Source organism: Mustela nivalis (genome assembly GCF_964662115.1).
Source record: "Mustela nivalis genome assembly, chromosome: 4".
In the NCBI taxonomy this organism is placed as follows: domain Eukaryota; kingdom Metazoa; phylum Chordata; class Mammalia; order Carnivora; family Mustelidae; genus Mustela; species Mustela nivalis.
This window is the reverse complement of record NC_139023.1, coordinates 12,101,970-12,123,604: the sequence shown is the minus strand read 5'-3', so window position 1 is coordinate 12,123,604 and position 21,635 is coordinate 12,101,970. Positions and strand designations below refer to the sequence as shown.

Genomic DNA, 21,635 nt, shown 5'->3' with positions numbered 1-21,635 from the left:
ATACTACATCTTCTTTAAATATTGATTTATTAACAGACACTTGGGTTGCTTCCATATGCTGGCTATGGCAAATCATGCTACAGTAAACATAGGGTGCATATACCTTTTTGAATTAGTGTTTTTGTTTTCTTTAAGTAAATGCCCAGTAGTGGAATCACCGGATCATATGATTAATAAAACAGTATATAATACATATCACATTCAAAGTATGTGGAGTTTTTTTATGTGCTCCCCTTTATTTCTCCTCCTCCTTCTCTTACTTCTTCTCCTTCCTCCTCTGAAGAAGGCTCCATGCCCAATGTGGGGCTTGAACTCATGACCCTGAGATCAAGAGCTGCATGCTTTACTGACAGCCAGCCAGGCATCCCTTCCTCTCTGTCTTCTTTGGGAAATGTCCCTTTAGGTCCTTTGCCCATGGTTTAATGGGATTATTTCATTTCTTGGTGTTGCATTGTATAAGTTCTTTACATATTTGGGACATTAACCCCTTATTGGGAATATCATTTGTGGATATCGTCTCTCATTCTGATGAAGTCCCAGAACCTAAGTCAGGTTCGGTGGGGTGAGGAGGTTCGGAGCCGACGACTAAAGAAAGAATTCTTAAGACGTCATTGGTGCAAAATGGTGGTTTATTAAAGCACGGGGACAGGGCCCGTGGGCAGGCAGAGGTGCGGCTGCCGCGCCGGGTTGTTAGGAGTGGTTGGTTATATACACAGGAGTTGGGTAGGTGAGGACAAAGGGGTATTCAGAAGGGCTATTGGGGCAAAGAATACTATCAGGATATTGAAAGCTTAGTTGTTATCAAGTAAAGACAATTGGGAGTCTCCTGGTGGAATGTTACATTCCTGCTATCAAGCATCCTTGTTAATGAGATTTAGGTTTTAGAAGAAATTTCCTCCTATTTACTTTTCCTTCCACCTCCGCCTCCTTAGGTTTTATGGAGGGGAGGGTGACATTTGGCTTGAGAAACTGAGTTCTGTGTCCTTGGAAATTGGGCTATTGATAAGGTAACTTCTTTGTTGTAATCTCAAGGACATTTGCAAACCAAGGGAGACTCCTGTTTTGAAGGATTGTGGTCTCAGCAAGTTAACTATTTAACTTTTATGGCAGTCAGGGGTGCCTGAGGAATGCTACACCTATGGAGGGGAGCGGATGAAGGGGGGGGGTGCAAGGCGCCAGCTCTTGCTTTGTCCTCAGCCAGCCACCTGCTCCGTCATCATTCCCCCCTGAACAATTTTGACCCTTAAATCTTTAAGGTGGTTGAAGGTGGAAGGTCTCATCTTCTGTAACTTCTTCATGCTGAATAGGGGCGTAGAGCTGTCCCTACCTGCTCAGGTCAATATTGATCAGGGTAGGAACGTATAGGGGAGTTACGAAAGGTGGAGGCAGCTGAATCCAGCGCTGACAGTGAAGAGGCGTCCTCGCGCGCGACAAGGATCGTCTGTCGTGGTGTAGTCATTGTAGCAATGGAGTCTCGGCACCAAGTAGAGAAACATGGAACAAAGCAACATATTAAGGTTAATAAGGCGATAAGAATGAGAAGCCCGAAAAGGAGATTGGGCCTTGGTCCTCCTTCAAACCAGGAACTTAACCATTCACTGAGAGAGAGAGCAGGATCTTGTAGGGCCTTAATTTGGGTATTCATATCTTTTATTAGTCCTGTGACATTTTTGTGATAGTCTGGAATGTACACACAACATTCTGTCTTGATAATTGTACATGTGCCACCCTGTGCTGCTGTCAGGACTTCTAAGGCCATCCTATTCTGTAGGACTGCCTGGCGTATTTGTGACACTTCAGTATTAAGTAGGGAGATGCTGTTCAGTGAGTCATTGAGTGCCTTTGTAGTATATTTATTAAGGGCTTCTACATGCCACATGACATCTTCTAGTCCCGCAGATGGAACAAAGATGGATGCTAAGTGATCATACCATTTAAAAACAGATCGTGTCCATCTTTGTTTTAAGTTGGATAGATTAGCTGGAGTTGTAATGGTTTTAGTAATGCGCCCATGAATCCAGGCAAATCCTAAAGTACAGCGACCTATCCACCCTGGAGGAAGCCAGGGCCACAGGTTGGTTCCACATATCCAGTGGGTTCCATTTGGAGCTGGCCATCTGATGCCAGGTCGCCTTACCCAGTCAGTAGCAAACCAGTCAGTAGCCTGGAGTACTATAACTTGGGAACACACTTCTAGTGATAGCCATCCCAGATAACGTGTGTTATTTGCCCAAGTACCACTCGTATGATTTCTTTGTTCCCAGCATAAAATTGCCTTCTGACTGAGCCGTCCAATTGTGGGTGTAAGCCACAGATATGTATCCCAGATTTGATATATACCATCCTTAGTATAGCGATAAGGAGGGTTTTGGAACTTAGGCCCATATTTGATTGGGGAGTTATGGCTTGACAGCAATCCCCTTTCCTTCCAAATAGCTCCATGGGCATGCAGTACCAGGAAAGCATATCTGGAGTCAGTATAAATGTTAATTCTTAGGCTTTGGCAATTGCAAAGTGCTAGTGAGCACTATGGTACACCTAGCTTATCTTATTTTTTCTATGAAAACTACTGTCATCAGAAAACTAACTTTCATATTTTTAACAGGGGTATCTTAAATCTGGCCAAATAGAGTAAGCAAGATCAATAACCTTTTTTGCTCTATAGAGAAAGAAGTACAATGGTCAGGTTCAGGCATACAGGTAACTAGGTTTAAAGTTTGACAAGTTTTAAGTATTATTTCTGGCATATCTGTTAGTGTAGCCCAGTATTTAATAAGTTGGCCTCCATCATTCATTGGTGGCCTTTGGCTTCTGGACCTGATGTGACATCATTACAGTCAAGGACTGTCCCATAGTGAGCTTTGAGGCTCTTTTATAGGAGGGCTGTTCCATGCTTAGCTAAAGCATCTATTTGCAATTGCACCTCAACAGAGGTGACTTCTAGGATAAATATGACTAAGGGATGAAACCAATAAGAAGACCTTTGAATGGTCCAGCCTTAAAAATATCCTGATTACAGAGGATCATTGTCAAGTGGGAGAAAACTTGTCAAGAGATAAGGGGAGTCCCCCATGCATCATACAATCCACTCATAAAGAAAGTGGGGTCATCCATTATCTCCACAAGTCCATAGTTAATCCTATGGAGTGCGGTATGCTGGCTTTTAAACAATTTCATTATTCCAGTTGTTTCATCATGTGCCGTGGGGTCTGCTAATATCCCCACAAAATAATAAGATCAACTAAAGAAGCTATTGTCCATCTTCTCTGAAGTTTACCTCAAATTGTTTAGCTTAGGTAAACAACATTTAAAGACAATCAAATCTAGAATTTAACATCCATAAAGGTGTGTTACTGAAACAATTTTTCTCTCTAAAATAACCCTCATTTACAGAGATAGCCAAATCAGGACTAATTCACTTGTGAAACAAGTCCAGTTTTAACAAACTTGGCCTAATTATTTACATAAGCTCAGCAAGAACAGTGAGTGTGATCAATAGATCTTTTAGAATCTGCTTTGCTGGGACTTTGTATAAGGAATCTCTAGGTTGAACTTTTAGTAGCCTCTCCGGGCCAGAAGCCAAGCCCTGTACTTGCCAATCAGGCATGCCTGCAATACCTGTTAATTTGGGCGAATGAGTCTCCGCACCTACCAAAGAGTGACATTCTTTACTCACCTGGTGAGGCTGCTGGGAACTCTGTAAGCAAGGTATCAGGCCAACAGTCCCAAGGGGCTTTATGGCTCCAGGTTTCATAAAGTCAACCTTAGTTCCTTAAAGCTGTCTGGTCATATCTGAGTCTTTTCAAATATGACATCCCAGTCAAAGCCTTGGTAAAATAACCAGTTTCCAATTCTTTCCTGTTACAAGGAGAACAGATTCTTATTGAACTTATGCAAATGACTGATTGCCATGAAGAAAGAATACTTACTGAGACCTTTTGGTTTCAGAGGGTTCAGATAGAGAGAAAAGGTGAATGCTTTGAGCACTTTTACAAATGAGCACTTTTACATCTCTATAAGTTACAGATAACTAGGAGGGAGTATCCCTAGTCTGGAAGAGCAAACATTAGAGAGAACCAGCAATGTTTAAAGTAAGACAAAACATTAAGAGACACAACACTATAATCTTTTAGTTCATTTAGTCCCATGTTACTAATTCTGGTGAATGCGGCTTTAGTCCGTTTTGGAAATTCTTACCCATTTCAGTTTTAGGATTTTCAAGCATATCAAATATCTATATTTGTCCTGAAAGTCCTTTACAGGAACCCCTTGAAGATAATTTTACAAGAGAATTAAAACAATTATAAATGACAAAAACTCAGAATGGATATGGTTAGAGCTAAAGAGACACGGGAGTTTACAATTTAGCTGCAAGGAAATCAGGTTATTTCTGTGATACATAACATTTCCATAATTACAGTATCAAGCGATGATCTCTCAAAACATTAAAACTTTAGGAAGTGCATAGAATCTCTAGAATAGTTATAGCATTTTCCCAAATGTAACCCAAGGTTTATCATTGGTTCAGTAGTACTTCATGAGCAACTTCACATACCAAGGAAAAGCCTGAGTTAAAGAGATTTACAATTTAAATCCTGTCAACATTTTAGAAAGTTTTAAAGCACATGCCTAAATATAATTAGGGATGTTAAACACCTGATAAAACAAAACATAGAAACTGGGTTTTCTGGGCAGGCAGAGAAAACCATTTACATTTTCTTAACAGCAGATCAATTGATCTAAGAAAACATTGTCCTTTTGAACAGAGACAATTTCAATCTTGTACCAATGTACCTTTAAAACCCATTCATTTCAATCTTAATCCATTCTTGACCATAGCTAAAATTCCTTTTCTGAAGATTTCCCTTCACAAACCATCTACAACTTTCCTTTGCATTCAGGTTTTGTCCCAAGTCATTCCCTTCCAAACAACCATCTCATTTAGGACAAAATTACCTTCCCTTACCTTCAACAAAATGTATTCCCATTTCTTAAATCTTTCTTACATATCTCCTACTTTCCTACATACAGTTTCCCTTTATTTCCATCAGTCTTAGTTACACTAAGCAGAACTTTGTATTCTTAGAAAAACCTTTAGTTATTAACCAATTGTGAACTGCTACAACAGAATTCTTCAGGTGGCAAATTTATGAATCAGTTAAGTGGCAAACAAGTTTACCAACAGATTTAAATACTCTTAGTTTCTTTGCAGTAAGAAGTCAAAAAGCACAAACCTACGTCCAGTAATTAACGACTTAGCATTTTATCCTGTTTGGTTAAGATACAGATGTCCGCAATTTAATTCCATTTGTCATCCAAGCAAAACTTTAAAACTTTCAGGTTACCAAAGACTTTGAAAGCTACTTCAGCAATTACCCATTAGAACTTTGAGACAGACAATTAACCATCAGTTTAGTCATTTCTTTGCTAACAAATTTTAACAAGTAACATAAGCTTATTTAACCTTCAGTAAACTTCGATAGAATAAAGCTTCACATTTACTGCTGTTAACTTCAAAGATGCATCTATCTTAATTAAACCAACAAACTTAACTTAGTTTCAATACTGATTTACGTTCCACCTGGGCCCACTCCACTTTGAATGTTTACCTGAGACATGCGTGGGAAAATCTGGAGTGGGGGTGTTCTTCTTGCTCCTTGACGGTGAAGAGAGGAGCCGTGGTGCATGACCTAGAGGCTAGTCATGCAGGCTGTATGCACGTTGGTGCACAGAAACAGGAGTAGGGGGAAACAGAAGAAACAATGTGCTGCCAGGAGGCAGAGAAAGGATTCCTGGTTTCAGAGCTCTTAAGCCCCAACAGAGGAGCAGACGCCATGCTTTCCCACCAGCAAGGGGGGAGGGTTAGGCAGTCCAAGTCAGGCCAGAGAACACAGGGAAACTTCCCCGAAACAAAGAGAGTTTCGGCAGCTGCTTGGGAATATTCCTTATGGTCTCTGTCTCGAGTTAGACCAACCCCAGTTGGCTCCAGTTATAGCCATTAACACGGGACGTGAGTGAGGGAGAAGCCCCCACATCTATTAAGAGAAACAGAGAAATAAAGCCAGAGTCCCCTTTGCTAGGGATGGCCCAGCAACCTGGGTTTACTAGAAGAAGGCTTATTTACGTAATTACCATCCAATATGTCAGGAGAAAGTTTACTAGCTGACTCATTTGGGCAAACACATTTTGCAAAAGCCCCTTAGTCTGGGGTCCTGGTGTAGAGCAATAAAGGCCTAGGTATGAGCAGTGAAGGTATCCTAGGTCCATTTGCCCTGTTTCCTGCAGAGATCTAACTGATAGATCCTACTGAGGCCATGCAGTGTTACAGGAGCTCAGTCCTTTCCTAAGTTTTGCAATCCAAATTATTTCCAGTGGGATAAAAGGCACCCCAAGGTAGAGTCCTTGGGAACTGAAGAAGCCTACTGAGGCCATGCTTCCAGAAAAGTAATGAAGGTCCATTACCAAATCCCCCCTGACTCCTGGGTAGCGTCCCACGCAGGATATGTCAGAGGTTCCTGTGTCAAAAGCGACCGGAGGCGTCCCTCAACAAAAATCGCTATTGATCACCGTTTTGCCTTCCCTGGGAAGGCATTCCTGCCGTTAAAGGCCCTGGAAGGGGTGCCGGCGTCCCTCCGCTTCCCCATCGCATCCTAGGCTGCCAATGGGTGCCTGGTGAATGGACTAAAACGTTTGTGCCATGCCATCATATATTCTGAAGATTGCATACTGTTTTGCCATATTAACCCATGGAAGTACTAGAAAAGTTTGGCAAGGGGAAATTACCCAATTTCATAGCTTTAGGCGGTTTGCAGAAGACACTGACGAGAAACAGTAAAGATTGAAATCCATCATGGTCTATGCGACATTCCAACACATGTGGTCCTTACAGCCAACTTCCCTAGGAAACGGTCCCCGGTTGCATTTTAATTCAATCGGGTACTGGTTTCGGCCGGCTCCCAGTGGAGGTCTCGCGGCCAGAAGTGGCTAGACCGGGCATGTGGAGGGGATCACATTAGATCAATCAGGAGGAAACCTCACACGGGAGTCTTAAGATTGGCAGCCGTCCTGGTGACTTAGGTGGCTGTCCCGTGCCCAAGAGAGACAACTTTCTATAAGAACAGGAATAGAGTGAGGCCATCAAGTTTCTGGGTCTTATTGCCATTCCGGCCAGGGTACTAGCTTACAGCCAAAAGGCAGGCGCTCTCCTCCCCGTGGAGTAGCCACGGGCTAGAGGATTACAGCCTGAGCAATTGACATGCAAGTGTTCCAATAAGACCATACTCCTTGAAAAAGCCCTGGAATGAGAGTACAGGAAAAGGAGAGAAAGTACTCACCAATTTGCACCGAAGCTCAGAGTCCAAATGTAAAGACTCACAAATCTCCTGGCTGGCTCGCCAAAAATGATGAAGTCCCAGAACCTAAGTCAGGTTCGGTGGGGTGAGGAGGTTCGGAGCCGACGACTAAAGAAAGAATTCTTAAGACGTCATTGGTGCAAAATGGTGGTTTATTAAAGCACGGGGACAGGGCCCGTGGGCAGGCAGAGGTGCGGCTGCCGCGCCGGGTTGTTAGGAGTGGTTGGTTATATACACAGGAGTTGGGTAGGTGAGGACAAAGGGGTATTCAGAAGGGCTATTGGGGCAAAGAATACTATCAGGATATTGAAAGCTTAGTTGTTATCAAGTAAAGACAATTGGGAGTCTCCTGGTGGAATGTTACATTCCTGCTATCAAGCATCCTTGTTAATGAGATTTAGGTTTTAGAAGAAATTTCCTCCTATTTACTTTTCCTTCCACCTCCGCCTCCTTAGGTTTTATTCTGTTACTTGCTTTTTTGGTTTGCTGATGCTTTTCTACACTGTGCAAAAACTTATTTTGGTGTAGTCCCAATAGTTTATTTTTGCTTTTGTTTCCCTTGCTTGAGGAGATATTAGAGAAGAATGTCACTGCAAACAATGTCAGAGAAATTGCTGCCTTTATTTCCTTTTAGGAGCTTTATGATTTCATGTCACACATTTAAGTCTCCAATCCATTTTGAGCTTATTTTTGTGTATGGTATAAGAAAGTGGTCCAGTTTTTTATTTTTTTACATGTATCTGTACAGTTTTTTCAGCACCATTAATTGAAAGGACTGTCTTTTCCCCATCATTTAGTCCCCATGCCTTTTAGATTAACTGACCATATAAGTGTGGGTTTCTATCTGAGCTCTCTATTCTGTTCCACTTATTTTTGTGTCTGTTTTTGTGCCAGAACCATGCTGTTTTGATTAGTATAGTTTGTAATATATCTCAAAATCTTACAATGTGAGATTGTGATACATCCAGCTTTGTTCTTCTCACTCAGAATTGCTTTGGTGATTTGACGTCTTTTGTGGTTCCATACAAATTTTAGTATTCTTTTGTTTCTATCAAATATGCTATTGGTGGTATGATAGAGATTGCTTTGACTCTGTAGATTGCTTTGAGTAGTAAGGACACTTTAAAGTTATTACCTCTTCTAGTCTGTGGTATTGAATGTTTTTCCCTTTGGTTGTGCAACTTTCAATTTCTTTTATGCTTTTTTTATTAACATATAATGTATTATTTCCCCCAGGGGTATAGGTCTGTGAATCATTAGGATTGCACATTTTATAGTATTCATAGTAGCACATACCCTCCCCAATGTCCATAACCCAGCCATCCTATCCCTACCTCTCCACCTGGCAGCAACCCTCAGTTGGTTTCATGAGATTAAGTGTTTTCCTCCCTCTTGATCCCATTTCATTTCATTTCATTTTTTCCTTCACTACCCCTCCAAAACCTTTTTTTCTCAAATTCCTCAGATCAGAGAGGTCATATGATTATTGTCTTTCTCTGACTGACTTAATTCGCTCAGCATATTACCCTCTAGTCCATCCATGTTATTGCAAATGGCAAGATTTCATTTCTTCTGATGGCTGCATAGTAATCCATTGTATATGTACACCACATCTTTTTTATCCATTCATCTGTTGATGGACATCTAGGTTCTTTCCATAGTTTGGCTATGTATATATGTGTGTGTGTGTGTGTGTGTGTGTGTGTGTGTGTATACAATGCCATCATTAACTCTTGTGATCTATATAAATATAATTTAGTTGGGTCAAATGTTAATTTTCTCAGGCATGTGAATTAAAGCTAATGAAAATCACACATATACATCATTGACTATGATGAAAAATTCTAAAGCAAATTATGGATACCATGCTTTTTCTCAACTTACTTCCATCCTTAAATAAAGATAGCAAACTTTGTATTCCAGGCATATTCTTCCTTACCTCCACCATGGAGTAGTGATCCAATTGCCCTTTGGTGGTCAGGATCAATCACCCAGAGAGCAGAGTTATCTTCCTTTTTGCCTGCTGATTTAGAAGCATGAGGACTCTAACTCCCTCCTTCCTATACATGAATGGCCATAGCAACATTATTCATAGTAGCCAAAATGAAAACAGCCCAAATGACCATCAACTGATGAATGGATAAAGAAAATGAAGTATATTCATAGAAAGAAATCTCTTTTAGCAATAAAAGATGATAAAGAACTGATATATACCATGACATGGATGAACCTTGAAAACATTATGCTAAGCCAAAGAAGGAAACACACACACACACACACACACACACACACACACACACACACACGAACAGAGAGTATATTATTTATTTATGTGAAATGGAGTAAGATTATTCTGGAACAGGCAAATAGGGACAGAAAACAGATTAGAGGTTGTCAGAAGCTGAGAAGAGGGGGAAATAAAGAATAACCGCTAATGGATATGGCATTTTTTAGAAGGAATACTGAAAATGTCATAAAATTTGGGGCACCTGGGTCATTCAGTTGGTTAAGCATCTGCGTTCAACTAGGGTCACAGTCCCAGGGTCCTGAGATTGAGCCCCGTGTCTGGCACCCTGCTTGGTGGGGAGTCTGCTTCTTCCTCCCTCTCCCTCTGCCTGCTTTTCCCCCTGCTTGTGTTTTACCATGCTCTTTCACTCTGTCAAATAAATAAAGAAAGAAAATCTTTAAGATAAAAAGAAGAAAATGTCCTAAAATGAAATTGTAGTGATGGCTGCACAACTTTATGGATCTACAAAGAACGGAATTGTGTATTTTAAATGGAAGAATTGTATGACATATAAATTACATCTTAATAAAACTATTATATAAAAAGTGGGGGAGTGAAGCATCACACAATGAGAATAAGATTATAGCAATGGCTGACACCTATAAGGCACTAAAATGGTATATGGATTGAGTTGAAACTGGATTTTCAACACCATTAGCCATTCTCAGAATAAAACCCGTGAATTACTGAGATTTGTTTGTGATCCCTTATAAAGAGAGATTGTCCTGATCAGTTAAAAATCCCTCATATTTTCTGATCAAAACTTTAACATGCTTAAAATATCAAGAACAAAAAGCCAGATGGTGCAAAATTATATAGTTACAATTTCCTCATATCAGCGATACTGAATATATATTTCAAAAGGGTACCAAACCTCCAGTTAAGTTTTCTTGTTGCACAATAATTGGAATTCAGAAACAAAGCTCTAGTTCCCAAATAAGGAAAAGTATTTAATTCAGAGTCATTAATTTGAGTTTTTGTTCTGTTAATGTTTAAAGAGTTACCACATCAATCAAAGCGTACTCTTTTTGTACTGTGTGTTAACTAAATATGTCAGAACGGCTAATATTTTCTGGCCAAAGAGGACAAAGTCTTGTGAACAAGAACTTTGGTTTTGTAAAACAAGGGAGGTAATCACTTTCAAAAACTTATTAAAAGATTTCCATTCCTGGCTGGATGTGATTTGTTGTGGCAGCACACTCAAAAACACTAGAAAAAGATGGATAAATTACAAACGTCATTTTTTTTTTTTTTTACGGACATCAAAAATCTTTTAGAGCTACAAGAATGAGATAAATTGTAATTCCAGAAAAGCAAGAGACACTCCCACAATGAGCTAAGAGTTACTGCTTGTTTCTTGTTCTTTGCTGGGAATTATTTAGTGATTCTGAGCATGAAGTAGAAGTCAGGCTTTTCTCAAGGAGATGACTCTCTTGGCAAAGAGGAAAGCAGCAGGCTTTTGGATTTGTTGTAGATCTAAATCCTTGTTTGATTGGTTATCCATAATCTCACTACTATGTACTCTTGCCGGGGAAAGTTAGATCAATTTTGTATGACTTACATAGGCCCAATATTTGTTCCTTAAAGATTTTTCTTAGAAAATGAGATAGTCAAATATTTCTCATTTAACATATCAGTTTCTTTTCCCTCTATCATCCTTCATTTTTATTCAGGAAAACCTACCACATTATGTGAGATTATGGAGAAAGCTGAAATATGGTTGATTTGAATTTACTGGGATTTTGAATTTCCTTACTCTTATCTCCCTAATTTTGAATTTCTTGCAGGACTGCACTTCAAACCTGCAAAGCCCCTGCCTGAGGTAACTAAATATGCTTATTTCTTCTTGTTTATGTTTTTATCTCCTGGAATTATTTCTAGCTTCTTATTTATAATATTTGATCCCTCAAGTGAAAACACATCACAGCGATTAATGGACGTTATTTTCTTAAGCTGTTAATGACACTACCATAGATATCTTATAACATTATCATGGCAACCATTACTGACATTGCCACACATAATGATAGGAATGAGATTCCTAGACCTGAGTTTAGTGGAACCACTAAACTCTGCACAATGGGTCTGAGCTAAAATGAAATGTATGTCTTCCAGGCCCAACGTTTAAGTTCCAGATCCAGTTACTCCAGAATTCTCTTTTCCTTTGTTGTGTCAATGGCTTTGTTCCAAATGATAGCTGATATATCAACCTGAGTTCTAGATTAAAGGATATATATACCAGCTGCAGCTCAATAGATGAACATACAGCATGAGAAAGAAATAAACTGTTGTTTTAAGCCACTGAGATTTTGGAGTTGTATGTTATTTAGCATAGCCTAGTCTTAGAAATGGATAGTAGTAGGGAAATTATTATACTTTGAGAAGATATCAGATAGAGAGATATGATGGCTCATCCAAAAAACCTAGCAGAAGTTCAGCAATGATGAACTGTTTGTTTGAAAAAAGAAAAAAAATTAGACTGCAAGGATAATTCGGAGATAATTTATATTTTAAAAAAGGGAAAGACTAAGTATTTTTTCATTTTAAATTTAAGATCAATGAAGGATCACTGTATAATTTTTTTTCAAGATTTTATTTATTTATTTGACAAAGAGAGATCACAGGTAGGTAGAGAGGCTGGCAGAGAGAGAGAGAGAGAGAGAGAGAGGGAAGCAGGCTCCCCGCCGAGCAGAGACCCCGATGTGGGACTCGATCCCAGGACCCTGAGATCATGACCCGAGCCGAAGGCAGTGGCTTAACCCACTGAGCCACCCAGAAGTAGAGAGATTTAAAAATTATATACAAAGAAAGTGAATAAGACTGGGTGGTTTCCTGGAGGTGAAAATTAAAGGAGACAATTCATGAATGAGTCCTTGGCTTTTTGTTTATAAGACTTTCTTTTTTACTGGCAATTTAGTAGTAAATACTAATATTTACTAAGGTGAAGAACTAAAGGGGAGCAGTTGTGAGGGAAAATAATGTGTTTATATTTTGGCATGCTGAATTTGAGGTACAAATGCAATGTAGATAAGCAACTATTAAATACAGTGTCTTCATCTCAGGGAATCAGCCTACGTAGGGTTTGTGTTTTTTTAATTGATAGATTATTTTTAGAGCCAAATTACATTCACAGTAAAACTGAGCAGATAGTACACAGTTCCCACCCTTTACCTGCCCCTCTCCCACACACAGCTTCCCCACCATAAATATTTCACACCAGTGTGGCATATTTGTTACAATCAATGAACCAACTTTTATGAGTATCAACTCACTTCCACAGCTTAAAGGTAACTCTTTGTGTTATACATTTTATAGGTTTTGATAAATACAATGTCATGTATCCACTCTTACAGTATCATAAAAAATAGTTTCACTGCCCCCCAAATCTGTGTCACTTATCTATCCCTCCCTGTCTCTAAAATCTCTAGGGATTGTTTTTTATTGCCTCTATAGTTCTACCTTTTCTTAAGCAGTGGTTTTAAATTATAGAGGGCACAGATTGCATGGAGCACTGGGTGTGGTGAAAAAATAATGAATACTGTTATACTGAAAATAAAAAAAAATTAAAAAAAGAATGCCATTGGGCGCCTGGGTGGCTCAGTGGTTAAGCCGCTGCCTTCGGCTCAGGTCATGATCTCAGGGTCCTGGGATCGAGTCCCGCATCGGGCTCTCTGCTCGGCAGGGAGCCTGCTTCCCTCTCTCTCTCTCTCTGCCTGCCTCTCCGTCTACTTGTGATTTCTCTCTGTCAAATAAATAAATAAATAAAATCTTTAAAAAAAAAAAAAAAAAAAAAAAAAAAAAAAAAAGAATGCCATTGAACAAATTGAGATGATTTTGTTTTGTGTCCTTATCATGAAAATTAAGCTCCCCAGAGTAAACCCAGAACTTAGGTGGACCACATGATGCCTCTTTGAATGGGATTTTTTTCTAAAAGCTTGACAGTTGGCATTAAGGAGCATGGGTCTTTGATAGTACAGATTAAAAACATAACATTGAGGATAATTTTTTAAAGCATACAAAAGGAAATGTTTGGAAATGTGGTGAGAAGAGAGGAGAAAATAGATCAGGCCTATACCTGGGTCCTCATTAATATAAGTATGGTAGAATGAGTAGAATATACTTAAAAGATTATAGGGAAAACTGAATTTTCAGGTAAGACCAGAAAGTATTTGGAATACTCACTGTAAAGACAGAGTTATTTAGGAAATTTTTATTTTTATTTTTTATTAACATATAGTGTATTATTAGATTCAGGGGTACAGATCTGTGAATCCTCAGACTTACACAATTCACAACACTCACCATAGCACATACCCTCCCCAACGTCCATAATCCAGCCACCTCATCCCTCCCCTTTACCCCCCCCCCCCAAAAAAAAACCTCTCAATTTGTTTTCTGAGATTAAGAGTTTCATAGTTTTTCTCCCTCCCTGGTCTGATCTTACTTCATTTTTTCCTTCATTACCACACAACCCCTAGCCCTTCCTCTCAAATTCCTCATATCATAGAGATCATATGATTCTCTGATTGACTTATTTCACTTAGCATAATACCCTCCAGTTCCATCCATGTCATTATAAATGGGAAGACTTCGTTTTTTTTTTTTGATGGCTGCATAGAATTCCATAGTATATGTATACGACACCTTCTTTATCCATTCATCTGTTGACAGACATCTAGGTTCTTTCTATAGTTTGGCTATTGTAGACAGTGCTGCTATAAACATTCAGATGCACGTGTCCCTTTGGGTCACCACATTTGTATCTTAAGGGTAAGCACCTATTAGTGTAATGCTGGGTCATAGGGTAGCTGTATTTTCAACTTTTTGAAGAAACTGCATACTGTTTTCCAAAGTACCTGCACCAGCTTGCATTCTCATCAACAGCATAGGAGGGTTCCCCTTTCTCCACATACTTGTGAACATCCCTCATTTCTTGACTTGTATTTTAGTCTTTTTGACTAGTGTGAGGTGGTATCTCCTTGTGGTTTTGATTTGTATTTCCCTAATGCCGAGTGTGTTGAGCACTATTTCATGTGTCTGTTGGCCATTTGGGTGTCTATTTTGCGGAAATGTCTGTTCATGTCCTCTGCCCATTTCTTGATTGGATTCTTTATTCTTTGGGTGTTGAATTTGATAAGTTCTTTGTAGGTATTGGATATTAACCCTTTATCTGATATGTCACTTGCAAATATATTCTCCCATTCTGTTGGTTGTCTTTTGGTTTTGTTGCCTATTTCCTTTGCTCTGCAAAAGCTTTTGATCTTGATAAACTCCCAATAGTTCATTTTTCCTCTTGTTTCCCTTGCTTCTGGTGATGTTTCTAGGAAGAAGGTGCTGCGGCTGAGGTCAAAGAGGTTTCTGCCTGTGTTCTCCTCAAGGATTTTGATGGATTCCTTTCTCACATTGAGGTCTTTCATCCATTTGGAGTCTATTTTTGTGTGTGGTGTAAGGAAATGACCCATTTTCATTCTTCTACATGTGGCTGTCCAGTTTTCCCAACACCATTTTTTGAAGAGACAGTCTTTTTTCTGTGTACTTTCTTTCCTGCTTTGTGAAAGATTAGTTGACCATAGAGGTTTGGGTCCATTTCTGGGCTCTTTATTTTCTGTTTAATTGATCTATGTGTCTTTTTGTGGCAGTACCATGCTGTCTTGATGATGACAGCTTTGTAATACAGCTTGAAGTCTGGAATTTTTATGCCACCAACTTTGGCATTCTTTTTCAACATTCCTCTGGCAATTTGGAGTCTTTTTAGGTTCCATATAATTTTTAGGGTTATTTGTTCCAGTTCTTTGAAAAAAAAATGATGATATTTTGATAGGGATTGCATTAAATGTATATATTGCTTTAGGTAGCATAGACATTTTCACAATATTTGTTCTTCCAATCCATAAGCAGGAGACACTTTTCCATTTCTTTGTGTCCTCCTCAATTTCTTTCAAGAATACTTTATAATTATCTGAGTACAGGTTCTTTGCCTCTTTAGTTAGGTTTATTCCTAGGTATCTTATGGTTTTGGGTGCAACTGTATAATTTCTCTTTCTTCTGTCCTGTTGTTGGTGTATAGATATGTAACTGATTTCTGTGTGTTGATTTTATATCCTGACACTTTACTGGATTCCTGTATGAGTTCTAGCAGTTTTGGAGTGGGGTCTTTGGGTTTTCAACATAAATTAACATATCATCTGCAAGGAGGGAGAGATTGACTTCTTCTTTGCCAATTCAGCTGCCTTTAATTTCTTTTTGTTGTCTGGTTGCTGAGGCTAGGACTTCTAGTATTATTTTGAATACCAGTGGTGATAGTGGACTTCTTGTCATGTTCCTTACGGGAAAAATTCTTAGTTTTTCCCCACTGAGAATAATATTCGCTATGGGTTTTTCATAGATGGCTTTGATGGTATTGAGGTATGTACACTGTATCCCTACACTGTGAAGAGTTTTGATGAAGAAGGGATGCCCCACTTTGCCAAATGCTTTTTCAGCATCTATTAGAGGATCATATTATTCTTGTTCTTTTTTTTTATTAATGTATTGTATCATATTGACTGATTTGCAAATGTTGAACCAAGCTTGGAGCCCAGGAATAAATCCCACTACTCATGGTGAATAATCCTTTTAATGTACTGTTGGATTCTATTGTCTAGTATTTTGGTTAGAATTTTCACATCTCAAGGATTGATTTCTCAAGGATATTGGTCTATAATTCTCCTTTTTATGGGATAGTTGTCTGACTTTTGGGATCAAGGTAATGCTGACCAAATAGAATGAGTTTAGAAGTTTTCTTTCCATTAATATTTTTTGGGAGAGTTTTGGGAGAATAGGTATTGATTCTTCTCTAAATGTTTAGTAGAATTCCCCTTGGAAGCCATCTGGCCCTGTACTCTTGTTCGCTGGGAAATTTTCGAAGACTGCTTCAATCTCCTTACATGCTATGGGTCTGTTGAGGTTTTCTATTTCTTGCTGGTTCAGTTGTGGTAGTTTATATGTCTTTAGGAATACATCCATTTCTTCCAGATTGTCAAATTTGCTGGCATATAGTTAGTTGCTCATAATATGGTCTTATAATTGTTTGTATTTCTTTGGTGTTAGTCGTGATCTCTCCTCTTTCATTCATGATTTTATTAATTTGGGTCCTTTCTCTTTTCCTTTGGATAAGTCTGGCCAGGGGTTTATCAGTCTTAGTAATTCTTTCAAAGAACCAACTCCTAGTTTCATTGATATGTTCTACTGTTCTTTTGGTTTCTATTTCATTGATATCTGCTCTGATCTTTATTGTTTCTCTTCTGCTGGGTTTAGGCTTTCTTTGCTGTACTTACTTCAGCTTCTTTAGGTATAGGGTTAAGTTGTGTACTTGAGACCTTCCTTCTTTCTTGAATCACACTATATACTTTCCTCTAAGGGATGCCTTTGTTGTGTCCCATGGATTTTGAACAGTTTTGTTTTAATTTTCATTTGTTTCCATGATTTTTTTCAATTCTTCTTTAATTTCCTGATTTACCCATTCATTCTTTAGTAGGATGCTCTTTAGCCACCGTGTATTTGAGTTTTCTCTAATCTTCCCCTTGAGATTGAGTTCTAGTTTCTGAGCATCATGGTCTGCAAGTATGCAGGGAATGATCCCAAACTTTTAGTACTGGTTAAGACCTGATTTGTGACCCAGGATGTGATCTGTTCTGGAGAATGTTCCATGTGCACTAAGGAAGACTGTGTATTCTCTTGCTTTGAGGTGCAATGTTCTGAATATATCTGTGATATGCATCTGGTCTAGTGTGTCATTTAAGGCCTTTATTTCCTTGTTGATCTTTTACTTGGATGATCTGTCCATTTCAGTGAGGGGAGTGTTAAAATCCCTTACTATTATTGTATTATATAGTTGATGTGTTTCTTTGATTTTGTTACTACTTGGTTTATATCATTGGCTGCTTCCATGTTAGGGGCATAGATATTTAAAATTGTTAGATCATGTTGGACAGACCCTTTAAGTATGATATAGTATCCTTCCTCTTCTCTTATTATAGTCTTTGGCTTAAAATCTAATCTATTTGATACAAGGATTGCTGCCCCAGCTTTCTTTTGATGTCCATCAGCATGGTAAATTGTTTTCCACCCCTCACTTTAAATCTGGAGGTGTCTTTGGGTCTAAAATGAGTTTCTTGTAGACAGCATTTTGATGGGTCTCTTTTTTTATCCATTCTGATACCCTGTGTCTTTTGATTGGTGCATTTAGCCAATTTCCATTCAGGGTAACTATTGAAAGATATTAGTTTAGTGCCATTGTATTGCCTGTAAGATGTCTGTTACTGCATATTGTCTCTGTTCCTTTCTGTTCTGTTACTTTTTGGCTCACTTTGCCTAAGAACCCCTTTTAATATTTCCTATAGGGCTGGTGTGGTGTTTGCAAATTTTTTAGTTTTTGTTTGTCCTGGAAGCTTTTTATCTCTCCTTCTATTTTCAATGTCAGCCTAGCTGGATATAGTATTCTTGGCTGCATATTTTTCTCATTGGTGCTCTGAATATATAATGCCAGTCCTTTCTTGCCTGCCAGGTCTCTGTGGATAGATCTGCTGCCAATCTAATATTTCTACCATTGTGTGTTACAGACCTCTTTTCCCAAGATGCTTTCAGGATTTTCTGTTTGTCACTCAGACTTGTAAGTTTTACTATTAGATGACGAGCTGTTGACTTATTTTTATTGATTTTGGGAGTTTCTCTGTGTCTCCTGGATTTTGATTCTTGTTCCCTTCACCATATACAAATCAAAACCCCATGAGATACCACCTCATACATGCCAGAATGGCTAAAATTAACAAGTGAGGAAAATAAAATTAACAAGTGAGGAAATGACAGATGTTGGTGAAGATGAGGAGAAAGGGGAACCCTCCTACCCTGTTGGTGGGAATGCAAGCTGGTAAAGCCACTCTCAAACACACACACACACACACACACACGCACACACACTGGGGTGTGGGCGCCCACATGGCTCAGTTGGTTAAGCATCTAACTCCTGACTTTGGCTAAGATCATGATCTCAGGGTCCTGGGATTTTAGCTCTGCACTCAGCAGGATGTCTGCTTGAGATTCTCTTCTTCTCCCTCTATTCCTCTCCCAACTCACACTCACTCTGTCTCTCTAAAACAAATAAATCTTTAAAAAGAAAAGCTACACTGGAGTATTAATTATGTTGCCTAAGGAAGATTAGAAATATTTCCTTCAGTGAGGTTAAGAGTGATATTTGTGGGTTAGAGGAAAACATTATTCAGCATTTCTGCCCTTGCAAAAATAGATAAATAAATAGTGTCTACGGAATACAGAGACATAAAACACTTTGGGGTGGGACTCTTAGGCAGAACTTTGATTCTGTTTTATGTCTAAGGAGTTAACAGAAGAGTCTGGTGCCAAGGTTCCTGCTAGAAAGCTAGCTGTAGGCTGTCTCTAGCAGCATGTAGTGAGCAAGTCAAGTAATCAAAGAATCCTTCACAATATGCATTAGAGTGATTAGGTGGACAAAAAGATAAGATTTTATTGATTTTACCACTCACCTACTTGCTATAAATACATGAAAATGTAGCAGAATTCTGTCTGTGATGCTTTTGTTTTAACATATTAACTGATCATGAGATAATGGGGGAAAGAAATGATGGCCTTCATCTACCTCTATCACTGGAAGAACAGATACTCAATCAAACATCACAGTTGTGAACCACAAAAGTGTTTAGGGTCAGTTTTTAACAGGTGGGAGAACATTTTCCCCACTGGATCATCTATAGTTTCTTCAATTTTTTTTTTTTAAGATTTTATTTTATTTGACAGATAGAGATCACAAGTAGGCAGAGAAGCAGGCAGAGAGAGAGAGAGGAGGAAGCAGGCTCCTGCTGAGTAGAGAGCCTGATGCAAGGCTCCATCCCAGGACCCTGGGATCATGACCTGAGCCAAAGGCAGAGGCTTTAATCCACTGAGCCACCCAGGTGCTTCCAATTTTTTTGTTCTAGATTTAAGATCAGTAAGACCTGGCTATGGGAACATGTATATGTATATTTATAAATACGTGTGTGTGTGTGTTTATGTGTATGTATACTTATATATGTAAGTGTGTGTGTAGACATAAATAAATGCAACATAAATGTATTTGCCTAAACCAATAAGCATATTCATATATGTGTGGATATGTGTGTTTGAAGAAAGAAAGAAAGAAAGGAAATTTCCCTCAGATCATTTTATTATTCATTTTTATATGTCCAGTGACTGGGATACTGCTTAGAATGTGGTAGATATTTATAAAATGTGCATTTATAGAAAGATTATTTAAGATATAGCTGATGTTATTCAAGTCATTACTTGAATTCAGTACTGTCTTTCTTGCTTAAAAATATAATTTAATTTGATATGAGTTAAAAGACAGTTATTTTTACAGAAATGAGATAGGATTCATTTTTTCTCAAAGACCACATGGTATCATTTTAAGGAAACATTTACTTTTTATATTTACCAAATAATTTTAACTTGTAGGTCAACAATTAGTGGAAATTTCCCTTATTACTGAGAACCCATTTCTCCTGGTCTGTGAAGCCTATAACTACCATCTAGGAGCAAAGTGGAACTGTTTATGTATAATGTGAAAATATGTCTCCTCACAAAAATACTGGGCCATTTAAAAATTTAAATGTAAGGTACTAATATTCTAAATCTTCAGGGTCATAATATTCAGAATGATAAATACTTACATTTTACATGTGATGTAAGACTCCTAATTACATGCAAATTTCTTTCAGCTAAAATTTTGTTCTAATATACATCCCATTATAGAAATATAAAATATAAAAACATAATATCACTCATTATGTAGAAGAACCAATTCTCCAGCCTCTATACAAAAGTCCTGCTGTCTCTCAGTCCTGATGTGCTGCCAGGAAAAATGAAGACGGGGTAGAAAGTTGAGCACACAGTCTCTCAATGACATTCCCATAAGAAAACCAAAAAGAACAGTTAAATGGAATATTGAGGAGCTCAGCCAACACCTCCCCACAAAAGCTTAAGGAATCACCAAAACGTTTATCAACCTTAGCTGCCTGTAGTCTGTGGAGTAATTCTTTATTTGTGATCACACTGTCACATTCCTGAAAAATCTCTTGCTCATTTGTCTCAATTTTGCTTGACTGTCCCACCATGAAAGCTATGTAGAGAATGGTATCAAGCTCTTCTATGAGATTTCCTTTAGTTATTGAAGTTGAATATCTCCACATTAAAGGGAATCTTGGTATGATGAAATAGATGATTTGGTGAAGGCACCAAGATAGTTATCTCAAGTCCATGAAGTTGGAGCTGATCCAGAATAACTTTTAGATAAATCCAGTGACTAGAATCTGAGGACCACACAAGTACTTCCCCAGTCTTTCCAGAGCCAAAGGAACACAGATGCAGCATGGAAAGAACATAGAAACCTTTCATAGTCATCATAATCAGCTCTTGCTCTAACTAAACCTGGGCTGAAACCAAGTTCACAATCCCACAAATCTCTTCCTTGGTGCTCTCAATCAATTCATAGCAGGTTGAACTGAACTTTGAAGTACATATTTTGTTTATTAGTTAAAATCAAATGCAGGTGATTTGTTAAAAAAAATCAATAACTCAACAAAATGAGTTAGTTTTTCTTTTAGAGGATATGAAAATAAAAAAGCTTAAACACAAATTGATAATAATTCCCAAATGATCTTAAGAAAATCCATCACCATGTCATGCATATTCAATTAAGACTGGATTTTTTGTTTTGATAAATTTTTCTTTGGTTTTATTCAATGTTCATTTGAACAGAATAGTCCTTCTAGTATTTCTCTCACTGACAACACTGCTAGGAAATACAGGAGGAGAAATAACCTCTTGCCAAAATCAGATTATGTGCATTAGGGCAAGGAGAAGATTTAAATCCAAACAGTCTTATGCTAAATTCAGTGCCCTCTCTGCTAAGTCATGTTTATCTTTAAGAGAAAAAGAATAAACTT

At 38.3% G+C, this 21,635-nt stretch overlaps 1 pseudogene across 1 annotated transcript; it reads right to left on the bottom strand.

Moving 5' to 3' along the window:
- Positions 1-20,436: 20,436 nt before the first annotated feature.
- LOC309863876 (UDP-glucuronosyltransferase 2C1 pseudogene) lies at positions 20,437-21,093 on the bottom strand (annotated as a pseudogene). The gene has a single exon. The product of its transcript is annotated as a UDP-glucuronosyltransferase 2C1 pseudogene (transcript).
- Positions 21,094-21,635: the final 542 nt, after the last annotated feature.